Genomic DNA, 21,842 nt, shown 5'->3' with positions numbered 1-21,842 from the left:
ACATTTTTATTTATACAATTGCTCTTTTGTGTCTCCAGGGCAACCTTATCGTGTTCTGCATACAGGTTCTACACATTTCCTATGAGTGCCTTTCCTAGGTGTTCCATCTTTGATTCTGTAGTGAAGGGAACAGCTTCTCCATCACATTTCCTGACTTTTTTTTTTTTTTACAGGCAGAGAGGCTTCACGGCACACACTTCTGTGGGTAAGCACTGTCTCTACAACTTCCCCTGAGCCAAGCACAGCTGGTTCCAAAGCCCTTACTGAGTGGTCGCCTCCACAAGCCCCCAGGGACATGACCACTCAAGAGTGCCAGCACTTTCCTGTGGGATGCCCAGCCTTCCTAGTCCAGCCACAGCCCACTTCTTTAATCTCTGCTGCCCTCTTCAGCCCTCCATACCGTCCGTGTCCTGTACCATCAGACACGGCCTTTCCTACACATGCCACATTCTCCCTCCAAGTGGACATGCTACCCTGACCGTAGAAGTGGCATTCACTCCTCCAGATCCATCAATGCTGCCTCCATAATCTCAATTCTTTAATCCCCACAGGGTGTGCACCTTGTGGAGTAGCCCTTACTTTAGTCTACTTTATGATAAGAGGCACACATCTGTGTTCTATCAGGTGGTGCCATGAAGGCCTGGCCCACAGCTAAGCTGTCCTGCCTCAAATCACTGTGCCATGCACATGGCTGCAACAAATGTGTGTTGACAAAGTAGATGAGGGAAACTGGAAACATCAGTGTGGAGAAAAGCCACTCAGCTCTGCTCATTCCTCAAGCCAAAAGAAAGAAAAGTACTCCAGGAAGAAGGGGAGGCCCGTGGGGCCGAGGACAAAGGAGTGCCTGTGCCTCTTCAGGGTGGATGGGACCCAGGCCAGCCCAGCCTTGCGCTCTTGGACTCTCCCCACACGAGGCCTCAGGCTCCTCCCTCCCTCAAAAAGGTGGGAGCCTGGGTCTTGGAAATCAAATCTACCAAACTGTGGCACAGACGTGCTCAGGTGAAGGCCAAAGCCCTCAACCCTGGCCACACAGCAGATTCACCTGTAAAGCTTGTTAAACACAAACTATGGTCCCACCCAGACCTTCTGAGTCAGCCTGGTAGGTAAGGCTAGGGCAGCCACAAGTGGTGCTGGTACCAGGCCAAGGCACGGCCCAGGTAAGCGCACCTCCATCTCCTTGGCCTGCCCTGAATGAGGCCAAGTATACAAGGAAAGGAGAAAGAAACCAGCATTTGACAGTGCCTACAGGCCAGGCACTGGGCTAGGAAGGCACTCGACATGTGCTATCTAATTCCCTCAGCAAAACTGTATGAATTACTGCCCCAGCTTTCATATGAGGAAACGTTTTCAAAGGTGTAAGCCTCAACTCCAAGTGACCAGGGTGGGACTAGAACCCCGCCCCCCACCGCAAATACCTCACATTTGAGAAATACAACCTTTTCTGGGTTTAGCTAATATTCTGAAGGTCCTAAAATTCCCTCGCATCTACCTTTCAGTGATGCCTAAGGCTGAGGCACCCAAACACTTGGTCCTGAGCCTGCAAAACCAAGGGCTGTTTGCCTTCAATAAACAGGCTGTGGCCAAGGTTGAGACGGTCTTTTCAGGGTCCCTGCTTTTCCCCCAACCCAACTGCATTGCTAAGCCAAGCCTCTGAGCGGTCCCTTCCTAACCTGGGTCATCCCTGCCTGTGTGACTCAGCTCAGGCAGTTCCCTGGGTCAGGAGGTCACTCTGCCATCCTGCCACATTATGACTGTTTTGGGCTCTAGGCACCTTTGCCTACATAGGCCCCTTCCTCTATTAAATAAAAACTTAAAAAGTACATGTTACAGTTGCATCAGCATAAAGATGATGTTATTATATATTAACACATTTTGTTGAGCCTAAAGTTCATGTTTTCCTTTGGATTTGAAAGGAAATTAAAACATTTTTGTGGGCCCTAAAACTATTATGGACTCTCAGCCTCCCACACCTACTGGGCCAGTCAGCTCCATCCTACCATGAGCCCAGCAGGGTTCCCTGTAAACTCCCTGTGGAAGACCCAGCTCAAGCCTGGCCAGTGTCTCTACAACCCAGACCCTGCACAGCCTGCCTCAGTGGAATCCACTGCCCTCACCTGTCACATTCACTGCACTTATGCCTTTATATCTAGAGCTACTGTATAGACTGTGAGCTTCACAGGGGCCTTGATAAGTGTGTCCTGAAGGAACACTGAATAAACAGACAAGGACTTTAACCAGTGGGACTGGTTAAATTGGTAAGTTTGTCTCAGGGACTTTTGCCTGGTTTTCTTCTGGCTATAGATTTCGTATTCAAATTAGCTCAATACCTGGCTATCTCTCACAGGTAGACAGGAGGCCAAGGCACCCTTTGAGTCTGGGTTACTGAGGGAAAGACATGGCTGCAAGAGTCCCAGAGCCTTCTGTTAGAGTCCATGTAGAAGAGAGGGGTCTCAGGTGCCTCATGGTCCCTACGTGGCTAAGACAACCTGTGTATTTCTTTTTTTTCCTTTTCTTTTTTCTCCCTTTTTTTTTTAAGAGAGAGAGAGCGAGAGCACATGAGTGAGGCAGAGAGAGAGAGAGAGAGAGAGAGAAAGAGAGAGAGAGAGAGAGAAAGAGAGAGAATGAATCTTAATCAGGCTCCATGCTGAGCATCAGCTGGATCCCACAACCCTGGGATCATGGCCTGAGCCATAATCAAGATTCAGATGCTAAACCAATGGAGCCACCCAGGCGCCCTGATGACCCGTATATTTCTAATACTAAAGCTATACTGAGCAGTGACACTTCTTGATGGCTCATGAAAATACAGTTACTGTCATGTGAAAGGTTTCCCAAATTGTTCAATGTTACAAAGGGACCCTCATTCTCAGAAAGACCAGGCACTCAAGCTTTAGGGGAGAACCAACAGCCTTTAAGAAACCAAACACCACGGCAGCCATCCTGGATACTGCTCTTTGACGTGAGTTCAGATGGGAATTCCAGTTTGGTTGGCCATGAGGGGTTTAAACTGCCACTTTGCACAAAAGACTCTGTCTATGTCCATCAGAACAGCAAAGAACTGGGAGAGCATAACACGATGCCACAACAGCAGTGTTTATCTGGGAAAGGGGGAGAAACGAGAACAGATGATTTGGGGGGAAGTATTTGTTCCTGCAGTTAATCATGCTGGTACATGGTGAACAGTTCACTTAGAATAGCCCCATAGAGCCAGAAAGACTCGGGATGCAGCCCCCTGGGTCTCCTGTGATGGGGACCCACACATCACCTTCACCTCCCTGAGCTTTAGTTTCCTCACCTCAAAAGAGTGACAATCATTTCTACTTTTAAAGGTTATTCGCAGAATTAGTGAGGTCATATAAGTGCCTAATAGTGCCTGGAAGACATAACCTGTTCACCCATTGGTGGCTCCAATCCGTTCTCCCCCACTGTACCACTTCGGTTTTTATTCTCACAGATGGCAGCCATTTAACTTGCAGGCCTTCAGGTGAGCAAGTACTTAAGAGCTGGGGCTAAGTACGTGCTTGCCCTGGGACATTAGCACTCCAGCCAGTCCCCACATGAATCCTCCGAGGCCGGTGCTAGTCCCACCCCCATGGGGAACCCAGGCACTGAGAGACCATGAGGCTGGAGAACAGGAGAGTTAGGCTTTGTGCCCAGAGCCCCCAGTCACGAGGCCTTACTCTTCCTAGAAATGTATTAATAAAAAGGGCTAAATTATAATAACAATTAAAATAAAATGTCATTTCTAACTCACTCTTATACACTGGTTACAGCATGTCTGCCATTTCCACATAAACTATTGCCTTTTCTTCTCCCAACAACCCTGGGAGGCACATATCTCAATCTCCCAGTGCGTGCAGTTGGAAAGTAAGCCCAAGGCTGTCCTCAAGGTCACCCAAACAGCCAGGGGTCTGCCAGGGTGTGGTCAGCCCAGCCTTCAGCCTGTGCCTGTGCCCTTGCCACCTCCATCCGTGACGTTCCCCTCCTCTCCTTTCCTGCAAAATCTGCTGCAGGCAGCCGAGAGAGAGAGAGGCAGGAGAAAGGTCTCCACCTAGACTCCAGTTGTGGCTGGAATGTCAGGGAGGTGGGCTCAGAAGGAATCTGACTGGGGAGTAAAGAGCCCCTCCAGGCTCTGTGAACACCAACAGGAATGATTTTCCAAGAGTGTTCCCTCCCATTAAGTAAAACCCTGGGGGAGTTATAAGGACACTTCCCAGTCATTGCAAGTTAACAGTTCAAGACAGGTTAAAAGCAGGGCAACAAGGAAAGGACGCTGGGTTCAAATCCCCGTTCCACTGTGTACTGGTGATTTAGGTAAGTCCCATAACCTCCCTGTGCCTCAGTTTGCTCCTCTGTAAAATCGGGATAAAAACAGTGAGGGTAAAGCAATCATGACAGCATCTGGGCATGTTCGCTAAATAGTAACAGCAATAAAGCCAACAACTACACAGCGCTTGTGTGGGTAAGTACCTCGGTTGCACACTAGAGAAACAGGTTTTTTTTACTATAATTTATTGTCAAATTGGCTCACATACAACACCCAGTGCTCATCCCAACAAGTGCCCTCCTCAGTGCCCATCACCCATTTTCCCCTCTACCCCATCCACCCTCAGTTTGTTCTCTGTATTTAATAGTCTCTTGTGGTTTGCCTCCCTCTCTCTCTGTATCTATTTTTTCCCCTTCCCTTTCCCCATGGCCTTCCATTAAGTTTCTCAATATCTACATATGAGTGACAAATATGATATCTGTACTTCTCTATTTCACTCAGCATATTACTTTCCAGTTCCATCCACATTGCTGCAAACGGCATGATTTCATTCTTTTTCATTGCCAAGTAGTATTCCATTGTATATATAAACCACATCTTTATCCATTCATTAGGTGATGGACATTTAGGCTCTTTCCATAATTTGGCTACTGTTGACAGTGTTGCTATAAATATTGGGGTACATGTGCCCCTATGCATCAGTACTCCTGTGTCCCTGGGGTAAATTCCTAGTAGTGCAATTGCTGGGTCATAAGGTAGTTCTATTTTTAATTTTTTGAGGAACCTCCACACTGTTTTCCAGAGTGGCTGCACAAGTTTGCATTCCCACCAACAGTGCAAGAGGGCTCCTGTTTCTCCACATCCTTGGAAACAGGCTATTTTCAAGGGGAAATCATCTTCTGAGAGAAACAGGGGGAGCGGTGAGTGGAGCTGGGTTCACAGCTCTTTCACTCACTAGCTGAGGAACCCTGGCCAAGTTACTTCACCTCTCGAGGCCTCAGTTTCCTTATTTATAAAATGCACAGCGTGATCACAGGCTTCAGTGAGATGATGAAGGGGAAATACCCAAAATGGTGCCCAGTGTTCAACAGGTAGTAAGTATAGTACTGGATTACAAGTAGCTTGTTCTGAGAGTGTTCTGCAAGATGAGCAAATATTTCTATAAATTTTAAATTGATAAATGAGCAATGTCTTGTGATATGAGCAGTATGTGATGCCAAACATCACATGATCACAACTGAGCCAATGGTTTCTCTCTCTCTCTCTCTCTCTCTCTCTCTCTCTCTCTGTGGGATTACAGGTGATCTCCCATGCTAGGATGCTCTGTCTCAGGCCCCAGTGTTTGGCAGAAATCAGTGACTTTTTAGAACGTTAGAGAGTGCCCACAACTGGCACTAGTGTATTTTTTGTCACTTCAAAGCACCAATGAACTGTCCTTTGCTTTTCCATACACGAGTAAGCTTGGGATGCTTTGTTTCATTCTAGGTCAGGCTTCCTGCAGACATAGACCCTTTCCTCTACGGCCTATTGCCAGTTACATTAAATACAGTATATGACAAGTGCTTATTAATATTGTACTGTAGTCACTATCAATGTGAGACTATCCAATTGCCTCCATACAGAAAAAGATTCCATTGAGCCAACAGACAGCAGTGATTCCGTTAGTGAGAGTAAAAGTCATCCTACACAATAACCCTCCTCTCTCATCTCCCTCACATCAGCCACGAAGGTTTTCAAAGGTAACAGCAGCTTAATTTGTTTATTTCTCTTTATATTTTGTATTTTCTTTATGTTATATTACAGTATTGTAATCATTTTTACATGAATATTTTTGGGTTGTGGAACGAATCATCTGAGTTTCCATTATTTCTTATGGGGAAATTCGCTTTGATATCCAAGAGCTTTGGATTATAAGCATGTTTTCCAGAATGAATTGTGTTCGCAAACCAAGGTTTTACCATATAGTGACCGGCTCTGTCAAGTTCTATTTTTAATTTACAGAAGGAAGGTGCTGTTGAAACCCAAAGTGAATCACTTGGGATATATCAAATCACCAATACGTTCTCCTTTGTAAAAGATATGGGTTTCTCTGATGGGTCTCTAAAATAATGATCTTTTGGACCCTCCAAGAACTTGTCCCAAAAGCTGTCACATCCCATCTGGAGTTGGGAGGAAGCTGGGCTCCTTCTTTCCTCACCCCCGGCATCTCCCTCAGAGCTTCGAGTTAGGGACCATCAGGTTGCTTTAAATAGTCAATCTCTGAAGGGTAACATTTACTGTAAGGGGTGGAGGGCCTGTTTAGGGCCAGAAAGGTGTGCACATCAGGTTGGTAGCTGACCCCCACAGTCACCAAAACACCCTGGGCCACCCATGGGCTGAGGGTTGCTAAAGACACAGTCTTTCCTGGAACCCTTCCTCAGCAATGCTTTTCCTAAACAACTGAAAATGCAGTAATCCACTCAGAGGGGGAACTTGGCACTATACAAACACCTGAATTCACAGTAATTATGCACAAAAGCCTGCTTGGAGAGGCAAGGAGAAATATAGTTCATAAACTGACTGCTGATCAATTATGGCTCATGAAAAAAAAATCTGAATCTTAACTTGACAGTACACTAACTCCTGCTTCCTCCCCATGCCTAATAACAGGGCTGTTCAACATTAACACGATACCACCAAAAAAGGGGGAGAGAGAGCAAAGGGTCTCCAATGTCAAGAGAAAACAACTAGACAACACACACCCTTCCCACTGAGGCAGGTCTCCGGGGATCCGATTTTCAAATACATGGTTCATAGACAAGGCAAGTCTGCAGGAACTATTGGTACATGGCTTCATGTTGTTTTGTCACCTATCTGAACAAAGCTCAGGCTGGAGAAGCTTCTAATCTGGTTTCTAAGAGTGAGTAGGAAGGGGACTGGGGCTCATGTCCAAGGCAACTGAAATGAAAACCTTATCCGTGAAAGATTTTGGGCCTTCTCTGAGAGCAGAACAACTGATTTGGTGAGACAGGGACCCAGGCCCATCACCATACCTGTGGCTACATTCTGTGAACCTCACCTCTGCCTGCTTCAGATACAACACTAAAAGGACAACATTAGAAAAACAAATAAAGGCTGAGATTCTGTTCACACTCCCTGGCTTGTTCACTGCCTGCTAGAGGCTAGAAAACCAAGGAGAAATATAGTTCATAAATTGACTTCCTAGCCTCCCTCCCTGCCAGGCTCCCCACGTGGAAGAGTCTCCTGTGCATCTCTGCTAACAGACACCACCACCTCCGCAGAAGCATCAGGTTTTTCCATGGGGGGAGAAAGGTGTGGAAGTCCCACAGCCTTGTCCCCAGCTTCATGGATGTACACTGAGCAGGAGGGACCCTCCACGGAATGGGTCTGGGGCTGGAGGCAGCAGCTCCTGTCCAGCCAGCCCTGCAGTGTTGTTCTGGGGGTCACTCCTGTAGGTCTGGCCAAGGGCCAAGCTTCTAACGATTCTGCTGGCCCTGAATTTCCTGCATTAAATCCTCTTCTGCCTAAACTAACTCGAGCAAATCCTGAATAACACAGATGTTGAAGACACTGTCGGCCAAGAGGAGGGAAATTTCTCTCTCTCATAAATACATACACACACACACACACACACACACACACACCTTGGTGTGAAAAAAAAAATTATTCCAGGCAGGGCATATTAAAGGAGGAGGCATGTACATACACAGGAAATCTACTTATGAGATAGTAGTTGGAAGGAACCAACCAGACAAATGTGCAAAAGAGCGTGGACAAAGATGTTCACCGTCCTACCATTACTAAGTGGCTAAGTGTTGAAAATAATTTAAGTAGACATTGATCCAACAGAGGACTTGGGTTAACTGGGCCTGCCCATCCTATGGGAGCTCCTCACAGCCACACAACCAATACTAAGAAAGAATATCTAGCAATGTGGAAAAGAGACTCAACACACAATACTAATTTTGAAAAGGCAGGGGCGCCTGGGTGGCTGAGTTGGTTAAGCATCCGACTCTTGATTTCAGCTCAGGTCATGATCTTGCAGTTCGTGAGTTCAAGCCCTGCATGGGGCTTTGCACACTGACAGTGCAGAGCCTGCTTGGGACTCTCTCCCTCCTTCTTTCTCTCCTCCTCCCTGACTTGCGTGCACACTCTCTCTTTCTCAAATAAAGACATATACAGGAAGGAAGGAAGGAAGGAAGGAAGGAAGGAAGGAAGGAAGGAAGGAAGGAAGGAAGGAAGGAAGGAAAGGAAGGAAGGAAGGAAGGAAGGAAGGAAGGAAGGAAGGAAGGAAGGAAGAAAGGGCAGCACGAAACAATGTAGATATTACCTCTTCATATTAAACAGGTACTTTTGCGTGCACACACACACATGTACACACACATGAATATTCGGTATAGCACAGACAAAAATTTGGGAGGACGTGCCCCCAGATCTAGCAAGACGCCCACTCATGTTCCGCCCCCGGCTTTGCCTCGTGGTGGAGCCAGTCTGTTGTGCCGCACCTGACCTTGTGCCACACAAGGGAGCAGCCAAGGAGCAGCCTGACTGCGACGAGCCAAATCACACGTCTGGTCGGCATTCTGGGCGGCTGGCAGGCCTGCCCCACGCCAAGTTCGCGACCTTCTGGGCCTTCCCTGCTGCTGGCCTGGCAGAGTCTTGCCTGCAGTGGTTCCTCCACTATCGAGGGATGCCTCTGGGCTGCCCCAGGGCCCATGAAACACAACCTGTAATTTCAGCTCTAAACGTGGTACCAGGGAAGCCTTGCTAGCACGAACACCTCAGCTGAAAGAACCATCTCTGCTCATGGAGGCCATGATGAAAACAAGATGACACAGGCCAAGCCTCAGAAAACAGTGACTCAGATCTGCAAAATGTTTTGTGTTTGTACGTGAAGAGCCTGTTTCACCCAGACGGTATACTGGAAACGCTAATACATGGTGATTTAAAGATCTGATTTCCAATGGAGCATGCAGCTGCCACCCAGCAACCATCCAAACATACGTGACCACTTCAGTTTCTGAGGAAATAAGCCCAGTTCACAGAGAACAAAGCACCAGGTGAAGTGGTACGATGTCCAGTGTGTGGGCCTGACCCGCCCCCAAATCCCATCCTCCTCCCCGTTTCCATCAGCAGGGTTCGCGCTTGTCGCTTCCATGTCACAAATTGTCCATGCAGAAAGGACCCATGAAAAAGTTCCTGCTACCACTTTTCAGGGAATAGAGGGGAAGAAAAGGGGAGTAATTAATGTATTAAAGCAAGATGATGGAACCTCTGGACCAGGAGTGTGGTATTAGACACAGGTTGGAACAGCAGGTGCAGAGAGGGGATGGTGTTCCAGAGCAGCTCACTGCATTGCCCACATCAGCTGCAGACCAGGGAGGAGAACTCAAGAGGCCCAGGGCTGAGCCTAGGCCCCAGGTGAACTGTGACCCCACATCCAATGCTCCTGTCCCTGTCCCTGCTGGTGCAGATGTTGTGCCTGGCCACACAGCTGCATCCAACCAAAAAGAGCTAAGAGTTGAGACCAGCTTGCGCAAGGCTCAAAACAACAGGTATAGCCTCTCGGATGGACATTCTCCCATGGTCACTTCTTTCCTCAGGAGCCAAGAGCAGAAACCAGCCCCAAGCACACAGTTCATTGTCCATCTGCAAACCTGAAGTGCACATGAGCAAGCTTTATCAGCCTATACAGACCTACACCAAGTCCCAGAGGCCCCCACACACCTCAGACACCCATCCTGATAGGACAATGGCTTCACAAAAATATATACAACCTGGAAATTTATTTTAAGAGACTAGGCTGGTGTAATGTACATTTGTCATGTTATTTGAGAATATTCAATTCTAAAGAAAAGACAGCAAAGGGGATGGATGACTTATAAGATATGTTTAGTATAGATAAAACTCAGTAAAGAGAACATGTGTATATCAAACAAACAGAAAGGTGTGGAAGGACAAGAGATACCTAATATTCATGACGTACTAAATATACCCAAAGCAGCTGGGCAGTAAATATTCATGATACACTAAATGCTGAAAAAATACTAAATATTCATGACATATTCTTATGTATAACATTAAATATATAAGAGGAACCTAATATTGGTTGCAATTTGGTTACCCATTGGTGACACCCATTCTAATCCATGGCTGTTCATCAGGCTCGCTGAGGAGCCACAGATGTGGCAGGGCAGAATTGTCCCTACGAATCTCACCAATAGAACAAGTGTGTGTGTGTGTGTGTGTGTGTGTGTGTGTGTGTGTGTGTGTCCCATCTATGGCCCTTCCGCTAGTACTTTAACTGGTCCTTGTAACCACATATTAGCAGGGACAGCTAATGCTGTAGAGAGAGATGGAGCCCATGACCACAGTGTACCCCACAACCCAGATGCTGAAGGTCTTCCACCCACTTTCACCCTATCCTACCTGTGCTACCCTTCCCATCGCTTTCCCCTCACTTCTCACTGTGTGCTTTAAATTGCATCAAGGCCTTTCCCCACATGACATCTATCATTAACTTTTCTCAGGGGCACTCTGTAGCACATTTGCTCATTTTCCTTAAATGCCATCAGATCTCAGATGCAGAAGGACCCTTTATTCTGTAGGGTACTTTATTAGGGGTCCTAATTGGGAATTATAATAAGTATCCTTCACGTTCTAAGAAAGGAAATGGAAGAATAGTCATAAATAATTTATGAAGCATTTCTTCTGCTGATACAATACCTCAAGTGATGCTTGTGTGTGTGTGTGTGTGTGTGTGTGTGTGTGTGTGCGCGCGCGCATATGAGTAAACCCCCCCCCCATTCTCTGGGGTGCCTGAGGTCACAGGGACTCTTAAGTGCCACAGCTGAAACCAGCGCCCTGACTGCCCCGCTTGGCTGGATCACTTACTTTAAGAAAGCAAAACACCTCTGACATTTTCATATGCCTCATTCAGAGAGCAGTTTCTTGGGAAAATCGCACACCACAGCTAATGCTTCTATTGCCTCCCACAAACATGAGAATTTGGGGGTCAGAAAGGATGCAGAGACTGGTGAATGGACCTCAGACGTGAGGCCAAGTATTCCAGAAGTTCTCAAATTTCATACATTTACAAATCAGCCTCACACACCAGGGATAGGAAGAGGCTTGAGCAACTAAATAACTGTCTACTCCTCACCTTTCAAAAAGATCTTCTGTAATTTCTTTTCACAGATACCTTAATCATAAGAAAAATATTTGAGAGTCCTTCCTACCAGGAATCTGCATCTGAAAAGTACAAGTGTCTGCATGGAATCAGGCATTGACACCTGTCAAGGAGCCCCTGGGTGCATGGTTGCACCTGTCTCACTGTTCCCTGTCTATTAGACACTAAATTCCATGAGTACTCACATGGCATCTTCTGGTTCATGACCCACTGAGCTCAGAATTATGGGTTATAGCACGTTAAAGCAATACAAAGAATTCCAAGGTAACTAACTCATCAGAATCACAAACATATCTCAAGGACCACTGACCTGACCCAAAAGTTTGAAATTATTTTCCAGATGCAAATATCTAAGAAAACAGGGTAGATGAAAACACATCTGATTTCCATTAGTTTGGGAAAACACAAGGAATTTAGAGAGCTGACCATTCCTGTTGTCCTACCCACAGATGACAGTAACTGTGCCAGTGTTTACAGGTACCTAGACAACAAAAGGGATAAACATGACACCAAGAAGGGTCAAGCCACGAGCACATCCTGAAAGGCCACCCCTGGGAAGGCCTTTCTGTCTCTAGGCACTCAAGAGCTCCTTCTCATGGAAAGCTCTCTTTCATCTCACATACATGTGGCAAAGTCTTAATGTTACTTAAAGTCACCCCCTCCAAGAAGCCTTCCCTGACCACTTCACCTTCCAACCACTGAGTGTGAAAACAAAACCCAGAGCTTGGGTTTACAGCTTTAGGCTTCCTAAAGGCTAATCTTATTCTTCAAATAATTCCTAAGCACCCTGAAGAAGCAACTAATTATGACTTGGATTTTTCTGTTTCTCTTATGCTTTTAGTAAATGCAAAGCACACAGTGGATCATTCTGATGATGAAGAAACAGCAGCATAAATAGGGGGTAATGGTTTGAAAGACATTAATCCACCTGAAACTGGTTTACTGGGCTGGACTCAGTAATGTGTAGCAGAAAACTAGTCTCTTCTCCCACCCACCAACAAAGCTTCAAAGCTGCTCTTTCCCCATTTCCTCCCAGCCTGTGACTGGTATTTCCAGCAGGTTCTATATCTTTCCCAGTCTTTTTCATGTATTAAGAAGTCCAGTGCCCATAACCCAGGTCAGTGTGGCCAGAAAGATGGAGAGCAGGGAGAGGAAGGGAATTTTTTCCCTATTTTCCCAGTTTGTTCTTCCCTGCCTCCTTCCCACCTCATCAGGATGCGTCTGATTTTTCAAAGCTGGGGCGGGGGGGGAGGTGAGATGATGTTTAATTCTTTTTTTATTCTAAGTCATAATGCACAGAGAACAGAAGATATGACTTAAGACTCTTGCCCCACAGGTTAAAAAAAAAAAGCTCTTGGGGTGCCTGACTGGCTCAGTCAGTGGAGCATGAAACTCAACCTCAGGGTTGTAAGTCTGAGCCCATGTTGGGTGTAGAGATTATTTAAAAATAAAATCTTAAAAAAAAAAAACTCTTCCAGTACTAAGAAAAGGGGAAGCTGAAGGGACTGAGCACCCTCCCCCCCCCCCCCCCCACCGCTTTGCACCACCTAGAGAAGAGGTGGTGAGGGAAGAAAAATCCATGGAAGGTTGAAGGGAACACAAAACATGGGAAGTTTTTGTCCTGCTTCCTATTGGGAACACTGAGGACCACTCAAGTGGGGCAGAAATGGAAGCCTAACATAGTGCCACATGATCCGGGCAGTTTCTCGGGTGCCCAGGAGAGACCTAGAAGAGAGCCAGAGTGTGCCGACCTCACAGCCAGTTGCAGGAGCCAGGTCCCAGCTGTAGCTCACCCCAGTGACACCCAGCCGGACCACACTCAGTGGAGGAGGGAAAGAAGGCTCAGTGGTGGTGATGGGAAATGCATCAGCAAGAGGCCACTCTCCCACACACCTTTACATGATGCCAACCTTGTCCTGGTGCCCAGAGACCACCTGTGGGGAGAAGGGGCCCCCAAGAGTAACCTAGAGAGACTGAGAGACTGACTCTCAAGGGACCAAGTTGCCTTAAGCTAGTGACTGAGATAATATCACTTGACTTAGGCTCAGGAAAATCACAATCATAAACAAGGACTAAATATACCAAAAGGGAACCAAAGTCGTTTGTTTGGAGTAGCAAAATTAAGTTCATTTATAAAACATTTTGCTAACTACAACTTGTGGCTGGTGAACTTCACCACTCCAAAATTAGTCCTGGGCAAGAAACATCTCTACTTTGATTCAAAAGCTTCTGTGGGGTCTCAATGCAACACAAACAGAATTTATGAGTGTCTGTGCATGACAAGGCACAAGGCTAATGTCCAGAGGGGAAAGCAAGTGGTTGTGACCTTGCAAGGCAAATCCGGGGCCCACCAAGCCATCACAGAAAACTTACCCTCCAGGAGGGCCAGCGCCTTCACACACATTCTCTCATTTAACCCTGACAGCATCCCTGTGAGCTGGCTATATTACTCCCATTTTGCTAAGTGCAAACCAAGACTCAGGAAGATTCGGGGAAATACAAATAGGACAGCCACCCTTTCATGGTCCCCATATGCCTAGTCCTGTGTAAACAGCCAGATGCTATGCTTTAGCTGTACAACATCCATGGAGAGTCTACTTTTTTTTTATTTTATAGGTGAGGAAACTGATGCTTGCAGAAGTTAAGCACCTGGACTCACAGGCAAGTCTAGAACTAGGGTGAGGCAAGTGAGGCATTCACCTCAGACGCAAAATTTAAACGGAGACCAAAAGCTCCACAAGGCAAACGTCTTAATGCAGTGTTTTAAAACGTCAAAATAAACACAAAATCTATGTCGTGCTAAATACTACAATTTTAACTAAAGACAGGATCCAGATTAGTGATTTTTCCTTTTGCCTCAGGCTCCAACATGGCTCAGCACAAGACTGGGGCAGAGCCAGGAAACCAGCCAGTTCAACCCTTCTCCACCAGCTCCCAAAGGCAGGGATCCCAGACACCACTGCGGGGCCCTCTCCAGATGTTTCCCCTCACAATTTTATAACCTCAAAGGGCTCTCAGGAGTGACCACCCTGCTCCATAATTCCAGGTGTGTGGGGGATGAGGTGACTGAGTTCCAGATTGAATACCAGGGGTCTAAATAGATTCTATTCCATGGTCCACTGCCTGCGTTATGTAAATGAAGAAAGCTTGCAGGCTTGAATAAGGGAGGATATTTTAAGATAGCTTGAGAAGGTATGGGGTGATCCTCTAAAAAGATCACACAGCTGCTTGTCTCCCATTGGAGAGATTTCCTGGCTCAAAATTAAGTGTTCAGCAGTGACACGATGCCAGCTGTCAGCCTGTACCTACACAAGTCCGATTCAAACGGTGGCATTCCTTTTTCCCTGCATTTCAAAGCCAAATGTTGGCTCATTTGAGTAACTACCTATGCTGTTATTAACCTCAAATTAAAGCCCTGCCAGATATGAAGCATCTGTTCAAGATATATTTTGTTGATTAAAATTTTGAACACTGTGGTGAGTACTGCGTAACTTATAGAACTGTCAAATCATACCCTGGAAACTCATACAACGTTGTATGTCAACTATAATTTTTTTAAGACAACGCCCCCCAATTTGAATATTTCTTACATGGAACCCAGAATCCCTTACTGGTGGCTTGTAACCGAAGCCTAAAACCTGCCTACAAATAAACCATTAACTAACACATAAAAAAGGCATTTAGTGACTTTGTCCACTAATTTCTCCTGCAATGGCCTTTAGAGACAGCAGGAACAAATACTTCGTATACTAACGATCCAGACCCAGCAAGATCGACTTCCCTCTTAAAGCTTGAAACTGCTATGCTTCACCTCACAATTCAAAGTTAAGTCCAGCAAAGTGAGCAAAGGGAAACTTTGGGCACTTGCGTGAGCGTGTCTGGCTCATCTCCGCCCAGGCCCGCGCTGCCCCACGAGGCGGCCGCGCGGGATCGCGCCCCCCTCCACCCCACCCCCCAACCCCCAGTCCGAGGGGCACCTGGCCGCGTGGGCTCTGCCCTGGCCGGCCACACACCTGGGCAGACGTCGGGGCGCTACTGGGTCCGCGCCGCCCCCGCCCAGGTCTCCCCGCGCCACCGGTCGCAAGCCCACGCACGCTTCGCGGCCAGCCCGCCGCAGACCGCCCGGGTACCTGGCTCAGGAGCGTGGCCCGGGCTCCGCGAAGCGCTGGAGGAACACCGTCCGCTGCGTGCGGGGAACGCTCCTGCCGTGGGCGCGCGCGCCCGGCGGCCCCCGCCCGAAACCGCTCCGGCACCCGCGCGGGAACGCTGCGGCCCGCGGCCCGACGCAGCAGGTGTCAGCTGGCCTCGCCACGGCCCCGGTTGGGGTCTTGAGAGCGGGGCGCGGGCGCGACGCTCCCGCGGCCGGCCCTCAGCCTGCCTCGGCGCGCGCTCCCAGCCCCGGGCGCGCCGGCTCCGCTCGGCTCCTCTCGGCTCGGCGGGGGCGGACGCCGCGCGGCTCCGCTCGCCCGCGGCCGCCGCGCGCACCTCCCCCGCGGCGCGCCGCTCCCGCCGCCGCCGCCGCCGCCGCCGCCGACACCCAACAGCCGGAGTCGCTGCCCACAGCTCGTGGGGGAAGGCGCCGGCGGGCCCAGGCTGTCCCCACGCGCCGGGCGGGGACCCCTGCGCACCCCGCGGCTGCTCCCGCCGCCCCGCCTTGGCCGGCCCACTCGGCGACGCTGTCGGGGCTCCGGGCCAGGCCACCCCTACCTTGGCGAGGCCGGGGTCCACCAGCGACCCCGACGGGCCTGGAGGACGAGGCGTCCACGTTCCGGCTCACTTGAATACCCTCGAGAGGGATTCGGCCCCAACTCCAGCCTCAACCTTCCAGGTCACCAGGGGGCTTCGCGGCCCGACGGCACGGGGCCTAGGGGGCTCCTGATCCGCCCGGCAAAGCAGGCGGCCCGCGGGCCTGGGGCTGGAGGGAGTGGGCGCAGTGGGTGGGAACTGTACATTTGAATAAAAGTAAAAGTTGTTTTTTTATAACAGTGTGGGTCCGGAGCGTCTCCAGGCTAATTAGGGAAGCTGCCGCCCTGTGTTGAGGTGAATCATTGTTGTGATACCACAAGTGTGGGAAGAAAGGCTGCTGATGACTTCTCAGGCTCGCTGGCTACCCCCTGCCCCCCTCCCTTTTTTTTCCTTTTAAAGACAGGCTGGTCCTTTTAAGGAGATCGTCTTAGGAAACGTGCTGGCCTCGGGTGGTCGCTCAGCTAATCAACTAAAGAGCCCTCATGGAAGTCTTGGTCTGCTGATTGCAGGGAGCAAGAGCAGGGAGCTTTTCCTGCAAGGAGGAAGATGAACGTGAACTGTATCCCCGCAGAGACCGAGGCCACTACAGCTTACACGCGAGAAACTTTCACACTCCAGCTAGAAGAGAAAAAGTTAACGTTCAGAGGGTGTTATCTGACGTCTGAATTATTATTGACGGTGCTGTTATGTGGGGACCACCCGGAATCTGCACCACATCCTGGCGGACAACTGAGGACTCGAGAAGCCGACGTCTGCACGACTCGTTGTAGAAGAGCCAGGGTAGAACCCTGGAAGAGGCATTCTACACCTTTGGCTTTAAGTGGGATCAAAATCCCAAATACAAGAGGAGACAGGGGAAAAAGGCTAAAGACACATCCCAGTCACTTGAGCATATAAAGAGAAGTTGCCTTTAAAATTTTTTTATAATCCTTTTAGCACAAGCTATTTGCTTAAAGGCACCGTTTTGATGGTTAAGAGCTTTATAAATTTCTTGCATGAAAGCAATAAATATATATTGGGAATCAGTCTACAGACCCCAAGTTAATCACCTGCATTCGAAATAGACAGATGACTCATCACCCTCAGGACAATGACTTTGGTGTGTGTCCTTTTTTCAAAATCCTCAAACTAAACTGAACAACTATAAGCAAATCTACACACCCTTCTCTCACCTTAAGTCTCTGCTCCTTCCTATTCAAAATCACATTTTTGGGGGTTGTAACTACTAAATATTTATCGACTCTGTAAGTCACCTTTCCACCTTAGAATTTTATTTGTTCCAGACTGTCTTAAGCCTTTAGCTTTATTTGTGTGCACTGTGGGTGGCTTTTGAAGTTACTGTCGGTTTTGAGAGAACAAAAGCCAAAGTTCTTGGTGATTAGCTAAGGCTGAGAAAGAACATGGTGTCAACATCCAAAATAGAAAGTGGTAGGGAGGGTGCCTGGGTGGCTCAGTTGGTTGATCTCATGATCTCATGGTTGGTGAGTTCGAGCCCTGCATTGGGCTTGCTGCTGCTGAGCCCACTTTGGATCCTCTGTCTCTGTCTCTGTCTCTCTTGCTCTCTGACCCTCCCCCACTCGCACTGTCTCAAAAATAAGTAAACATTTTTTAAAAAGTGGTAAGGAACTATGTGAATAGGTTAGGAAAATGGGAAATTATCTGTTACCTAGTAGAGCAGTCACCTTCATCCTTTAAAAATGTCCCCTCTCCCACCTCCCAGGCACTTGCACCTTCTTGCTGAGAACTCCAGTCCCCAGGGCCCTGCCATGTGGCTCAAGAGAATTCTTTCCCTCCTTAATGCTTCTTGGACCAAACCTTGAAGCTGGGTGGAGAAAAAGCTAAAAATATTAGCAAGGCTTTCCTAAAGGTTCAAAGGAAAACGAGAACCATGTACAGTTTCTAGAAGCCTGTACAGACAACCATAAAGCTAAGAGCATAGCTGTTGTTTTATTTCTGTCCCTCCCTCCTTCCCTCTCCAAGTCTCAGGAAACCTTTCACAGCTATCCCTGAGAACCTCACTGATCTGGCAAAAGAAAGACTATACTATTTCTAAGTATACTGCACCTCATCTGGGGACATATTTTTATCAAATGCCAAGCACTGTTCTAAGCCATTTGCAATTAATCACTCGTTTAAATCATTCAGTTCCCAGAAGAACCCTGAGCTGAGACCAGCCATTACCCCCACTTTACACATGAGGTTCTGCTATTATCTCCATGTTGTGGATGAGAAGACTCAGGCATGAAAATGGCAAGTAATGTGCTCATGCAGGAAGTAGTGGCAGAACTAGGATTTGAACCCCCAGTCTGCACCCTCAGCACCAAAACAGGCTGCCTTTCTAAAAGTGGCAACTAATTCTGCAAACTGAAAACTGCCTTTTAGTTTAGAAAAGAAAGGAGGAGTAGCCCTTCCCACACTCCAGAAGAGGAATCCTTTGGAATTATCAGAAAACAAGAGTATTTAAGTCTAGTGTTTCATCCCAGGATTCTGCTCTTGGATCTTCATAAGACAAACTGCCTGTCTTTCTTCGGGTCCCAAAAATTCAGACCCCATAGGTATAGGCATCCCTACCTGGGCAGAGAATTAGAGCCAAGGAACAGCCAGGAACCATCTAGGAAAAAACGATAGTATCCTTCTCATGACAAGAGGCCTATTGCCCGGTGAGTCTTGGTGACAGGGGTCAAACTGAACCACCTCACAATCAGAGGCCACATGAACCCTATTCCTGAGGGACTTTCTCCACTGGCTGGCTGTCCAGCAGTATCCAGATCCCAGCCCCTGTCCCTCCCAATCTCCTCCAGTAATAATGAGTGACCGTGTCATTTCCCTCTTTCAAAACCCTTCTGTAGCTTCCATCCAGTCAGGAGAAAATCCAAATCCCTTAAGAGGGTCTGGTCTGTTCCTTGCCCATGTCTTTCATAGACTTCCTTTCAGTGCCACCATCTGCTCACCGCACAGCAGCCAAACTGCTCTTCTTCCAGTTTCCAAAAAGCTCAACTTCTTACCTCCTTTGATGTGCTTGCTTGAGCAGCCCCCTCTCCTGGAATGCTTTGCCCCTGCCCTTCACATTACCCTCACCCCTTTCATCCTTCAGGTTTTAACTTGAGTGTCAGTTCCTTTGATCTTTTTTTCTGGCCTGTATTTCCCACTTGCACCTCTTCTTTAGAGCACATATCACACTTTGTAGGGGGTCATTTTTGGTTCCATACTGAACTGCCCCAGCAGAGCATGACTCCCAGAGGGCAGAGTCTGTATCTGTTTTGAACATTTTTGTTGCGTATCCAGCATTTAGCACAGTGCTGCTACATAGTAGTTGCTTGATAATATCTTAATCCATCAACTCCCATCGTGATTCGTCACAACCTTGGATTGCTCTATCTACCTCAAATGCATTAATCTACAGTACCCACTCTCTTTTCATCTCTTTCCCACCCTGGTCTTGCTCCCTGTTTCCCGAACCTTTTGCTCTTTCGCCTTCTAGGGACCTTCTGCTCTTTGTTCTCTTGTCCTAAGAGTCATACCTGCACAGCATGTATCCTTTGCAGCCCTGATCCGCATGGATATTATCCCAACTATTCTCTTCCACACCCCCAGGGCTATCATCTCTTGGTCCTCCTGCTCTGCCTTCCTGGTTGAAACCCCACCTGTACATGAGACTCCTCTGTTCCTACAGCAAGGCCTTTCCATGCTGCCAAGGAAAATCACAGAACCATGCAGTCCAAAACCACAAACATTTGGGACGCCTGGGTGGCTCAGTTGGTTAAGACTCCGACTTTGGCTCAGGTCATGATCTCACAGTTCATGGGTTTGAGCCTCGCATCGAGCTCTGTCCTGACAGCCCAGAGCCTGGAGCCTGCTTCGGATTCTGTGTCTCCCTCTTTCTCTGCCCCTCCCCCACCTCAGTAATTCCAATCCCAAAGGAATCACTGTTGCCATTTTATTGTTTTCCTTCCAGTTTCTCTTTTATAAAAAAAAGGCATTGGAGTTAGCCTGCAAAACCAAATGTCTTCTACATAGTTGAGATGAAGCCAAATACACAATTCTGAGTCCCGATTTTTTTTTTGCAACTACATTATAACACAAGTATCTTCCATGTGATAGCTAAGTATGTTAATCAAGTACATAACCAAGTAAAAATAAATTTTAATAACCGGCTAATAGTCCATTATGTAGATATATCATAATTTGTTTTACCATTTCCATGGTGCAGTTTCCAACTTCAAAGTATTCCAAACCATTCTTTGACAAATATCTGTGTACATAATTTGTCTGCATTCATAATTATATCCTTAGGAGAGATCCAGAGGAGGAATTCCTGAGTCAATGGCTATGAATGGGTCTGAGAGTCTGATTGAATCAGAGGTAGAAGACCCAAAGGACACAATTGGACAATACTTTCATTTGTTTGTGGGCGGCTTTTTCCCCTGTTCTCCAGAGCAACTAGCCCTGACTGCTCTCATGCGGCGTGTGTTCTCTGTCCCCATCATACTCTTTTGAACAGATGGTTTTGCTTCCTTCTTCAGAGAAAATTGAAGTTATCAGGACTGAACTTTCTGAGTGTCCCACCCCCACCCCAACAACACTTATCTCTGTACCAAGATGTAAGATGGTATCTCCCTGACTCTTAAATTTTAAATAAGATTGGCTTGCACCTCCTTCCTCCAAGATTAGCACCTAGGAAGATGGATCAAATATGTAAACATGATCATGATACCTATCATTTCCTGAGTACCTATTATACATCGTACTATACTAGTTGCTTTCCAAGATCCCCATTTGAATTTCTCTTGTGACTAAGTGTCAGAGCCCAGATATTACTCTAAAGTCTTGACATTTACATAGTATTTCTAAGTATTTCCTACATACAGGGCTGAATTTTTACAAATTTGAAAGGGGGTCCATCATAATCCCATTTTTCATGTGAGTCTGGAAATGTAGTCTAGAGATCAGGGATTCTCATCTACATCATTTGATGTTGATGCTTTGTTCTAAGAAATTCTATTAACATTTAGTCAGGCATTGAGCACCTGTTTGCTTTCTTTTATATTTCCTACTTCCTTACCTGTTATTTACATGGCATCATCTGTCACCACACATCCAGGCAGGTACAGTTTTGTTCACACAATCGAGCAGCAGTGTGCATTTCAGCTCTAACTAGTGATTAACTCTTTTCAAGACAATTCTAACAGTCATGAGGCTCTGCATTTAGATCATATCTTTATTTCCATGGTTCTGAATGTTTTCTCATAAATCTTTACAACATTTTTTAATAGGTGGCAGATAATAAAACCAAATGGACTTATGTTCAGAATAAGTTCAGAGCATTCTATATTTTCCCTGGTGGAATGCATTTCCTTTTTATCCTTTGGGGCCAGTTTATTGATCTGTACTTAGGTATTTCAGGTTAGTGAAATAGGAATACTCAATAATCCTGGTTTAGTGTTGGCTGGGCCTGGGAAGTTCCAGTTGTGAGAAATTTATCACAGATGCTAAGTTTCATAAAATCTTACTCTTTCAATGGATTGGAAGAATAAATATTGTTAAAATGTCAATACTACCCAAAGCAATCTACACATTCAATGCAATCCCAATCAAAATTGCACCAGCATTCTTCTCAAAGATAGGACAAGCAATCCTAAA

General features: G+C 47.1%; 1 protein-coding gene across 4 annotated transcripts in view; it reads right to left on the bottom strand.

Annotated features, from left to right (window-relative positions):
- The window catches only part of CRACDL (CRACD like), a 138,666-nt gene extending 122,156 nt beyond the window's left edge, over positions 1–16,510 (bottom strand). For 2 of the 4 annotated variants that reach the window (XM_053200478.1, XM_027072637.2), the window contains exon 1: positions 15,587–16,066. The gene's annotated coding sequence lies outside the window, so the exon portion shown is untranslated. Of the gene's footprint in view, positions 1–15,469; positions 16,067–16,163 lie in introns of those variants that run through there. The other 2 variants (XM_027072638.2, XM_027072639.2) reach the window with 2 other exon arrangements.
- Between the last annotated feature and the right edge of the window lie 5,332 nt (positions 16,511–21,842).

The sequence above is a fragment of the Acinonyx jubatus genome, chromosome A3 (genome assembly GCF_027475565.1).
Source record: "Acinonyx jubatus isolate Ajub_Pintada_27869175 chromosome A3, VMU_Ajub_asm_v1.0, whole genome shotgun sequence".
NCBI classification, from domain to species: domain Eukaryota; kingdom Metazoa; phylum Chordata; class Mammalia; order Carnivora; family Felidae; genus Acinonyx; species Acinonyx jubatus.
This window is presented reverse-complemented; position numbering and strand designations above follow the sequence as displayed.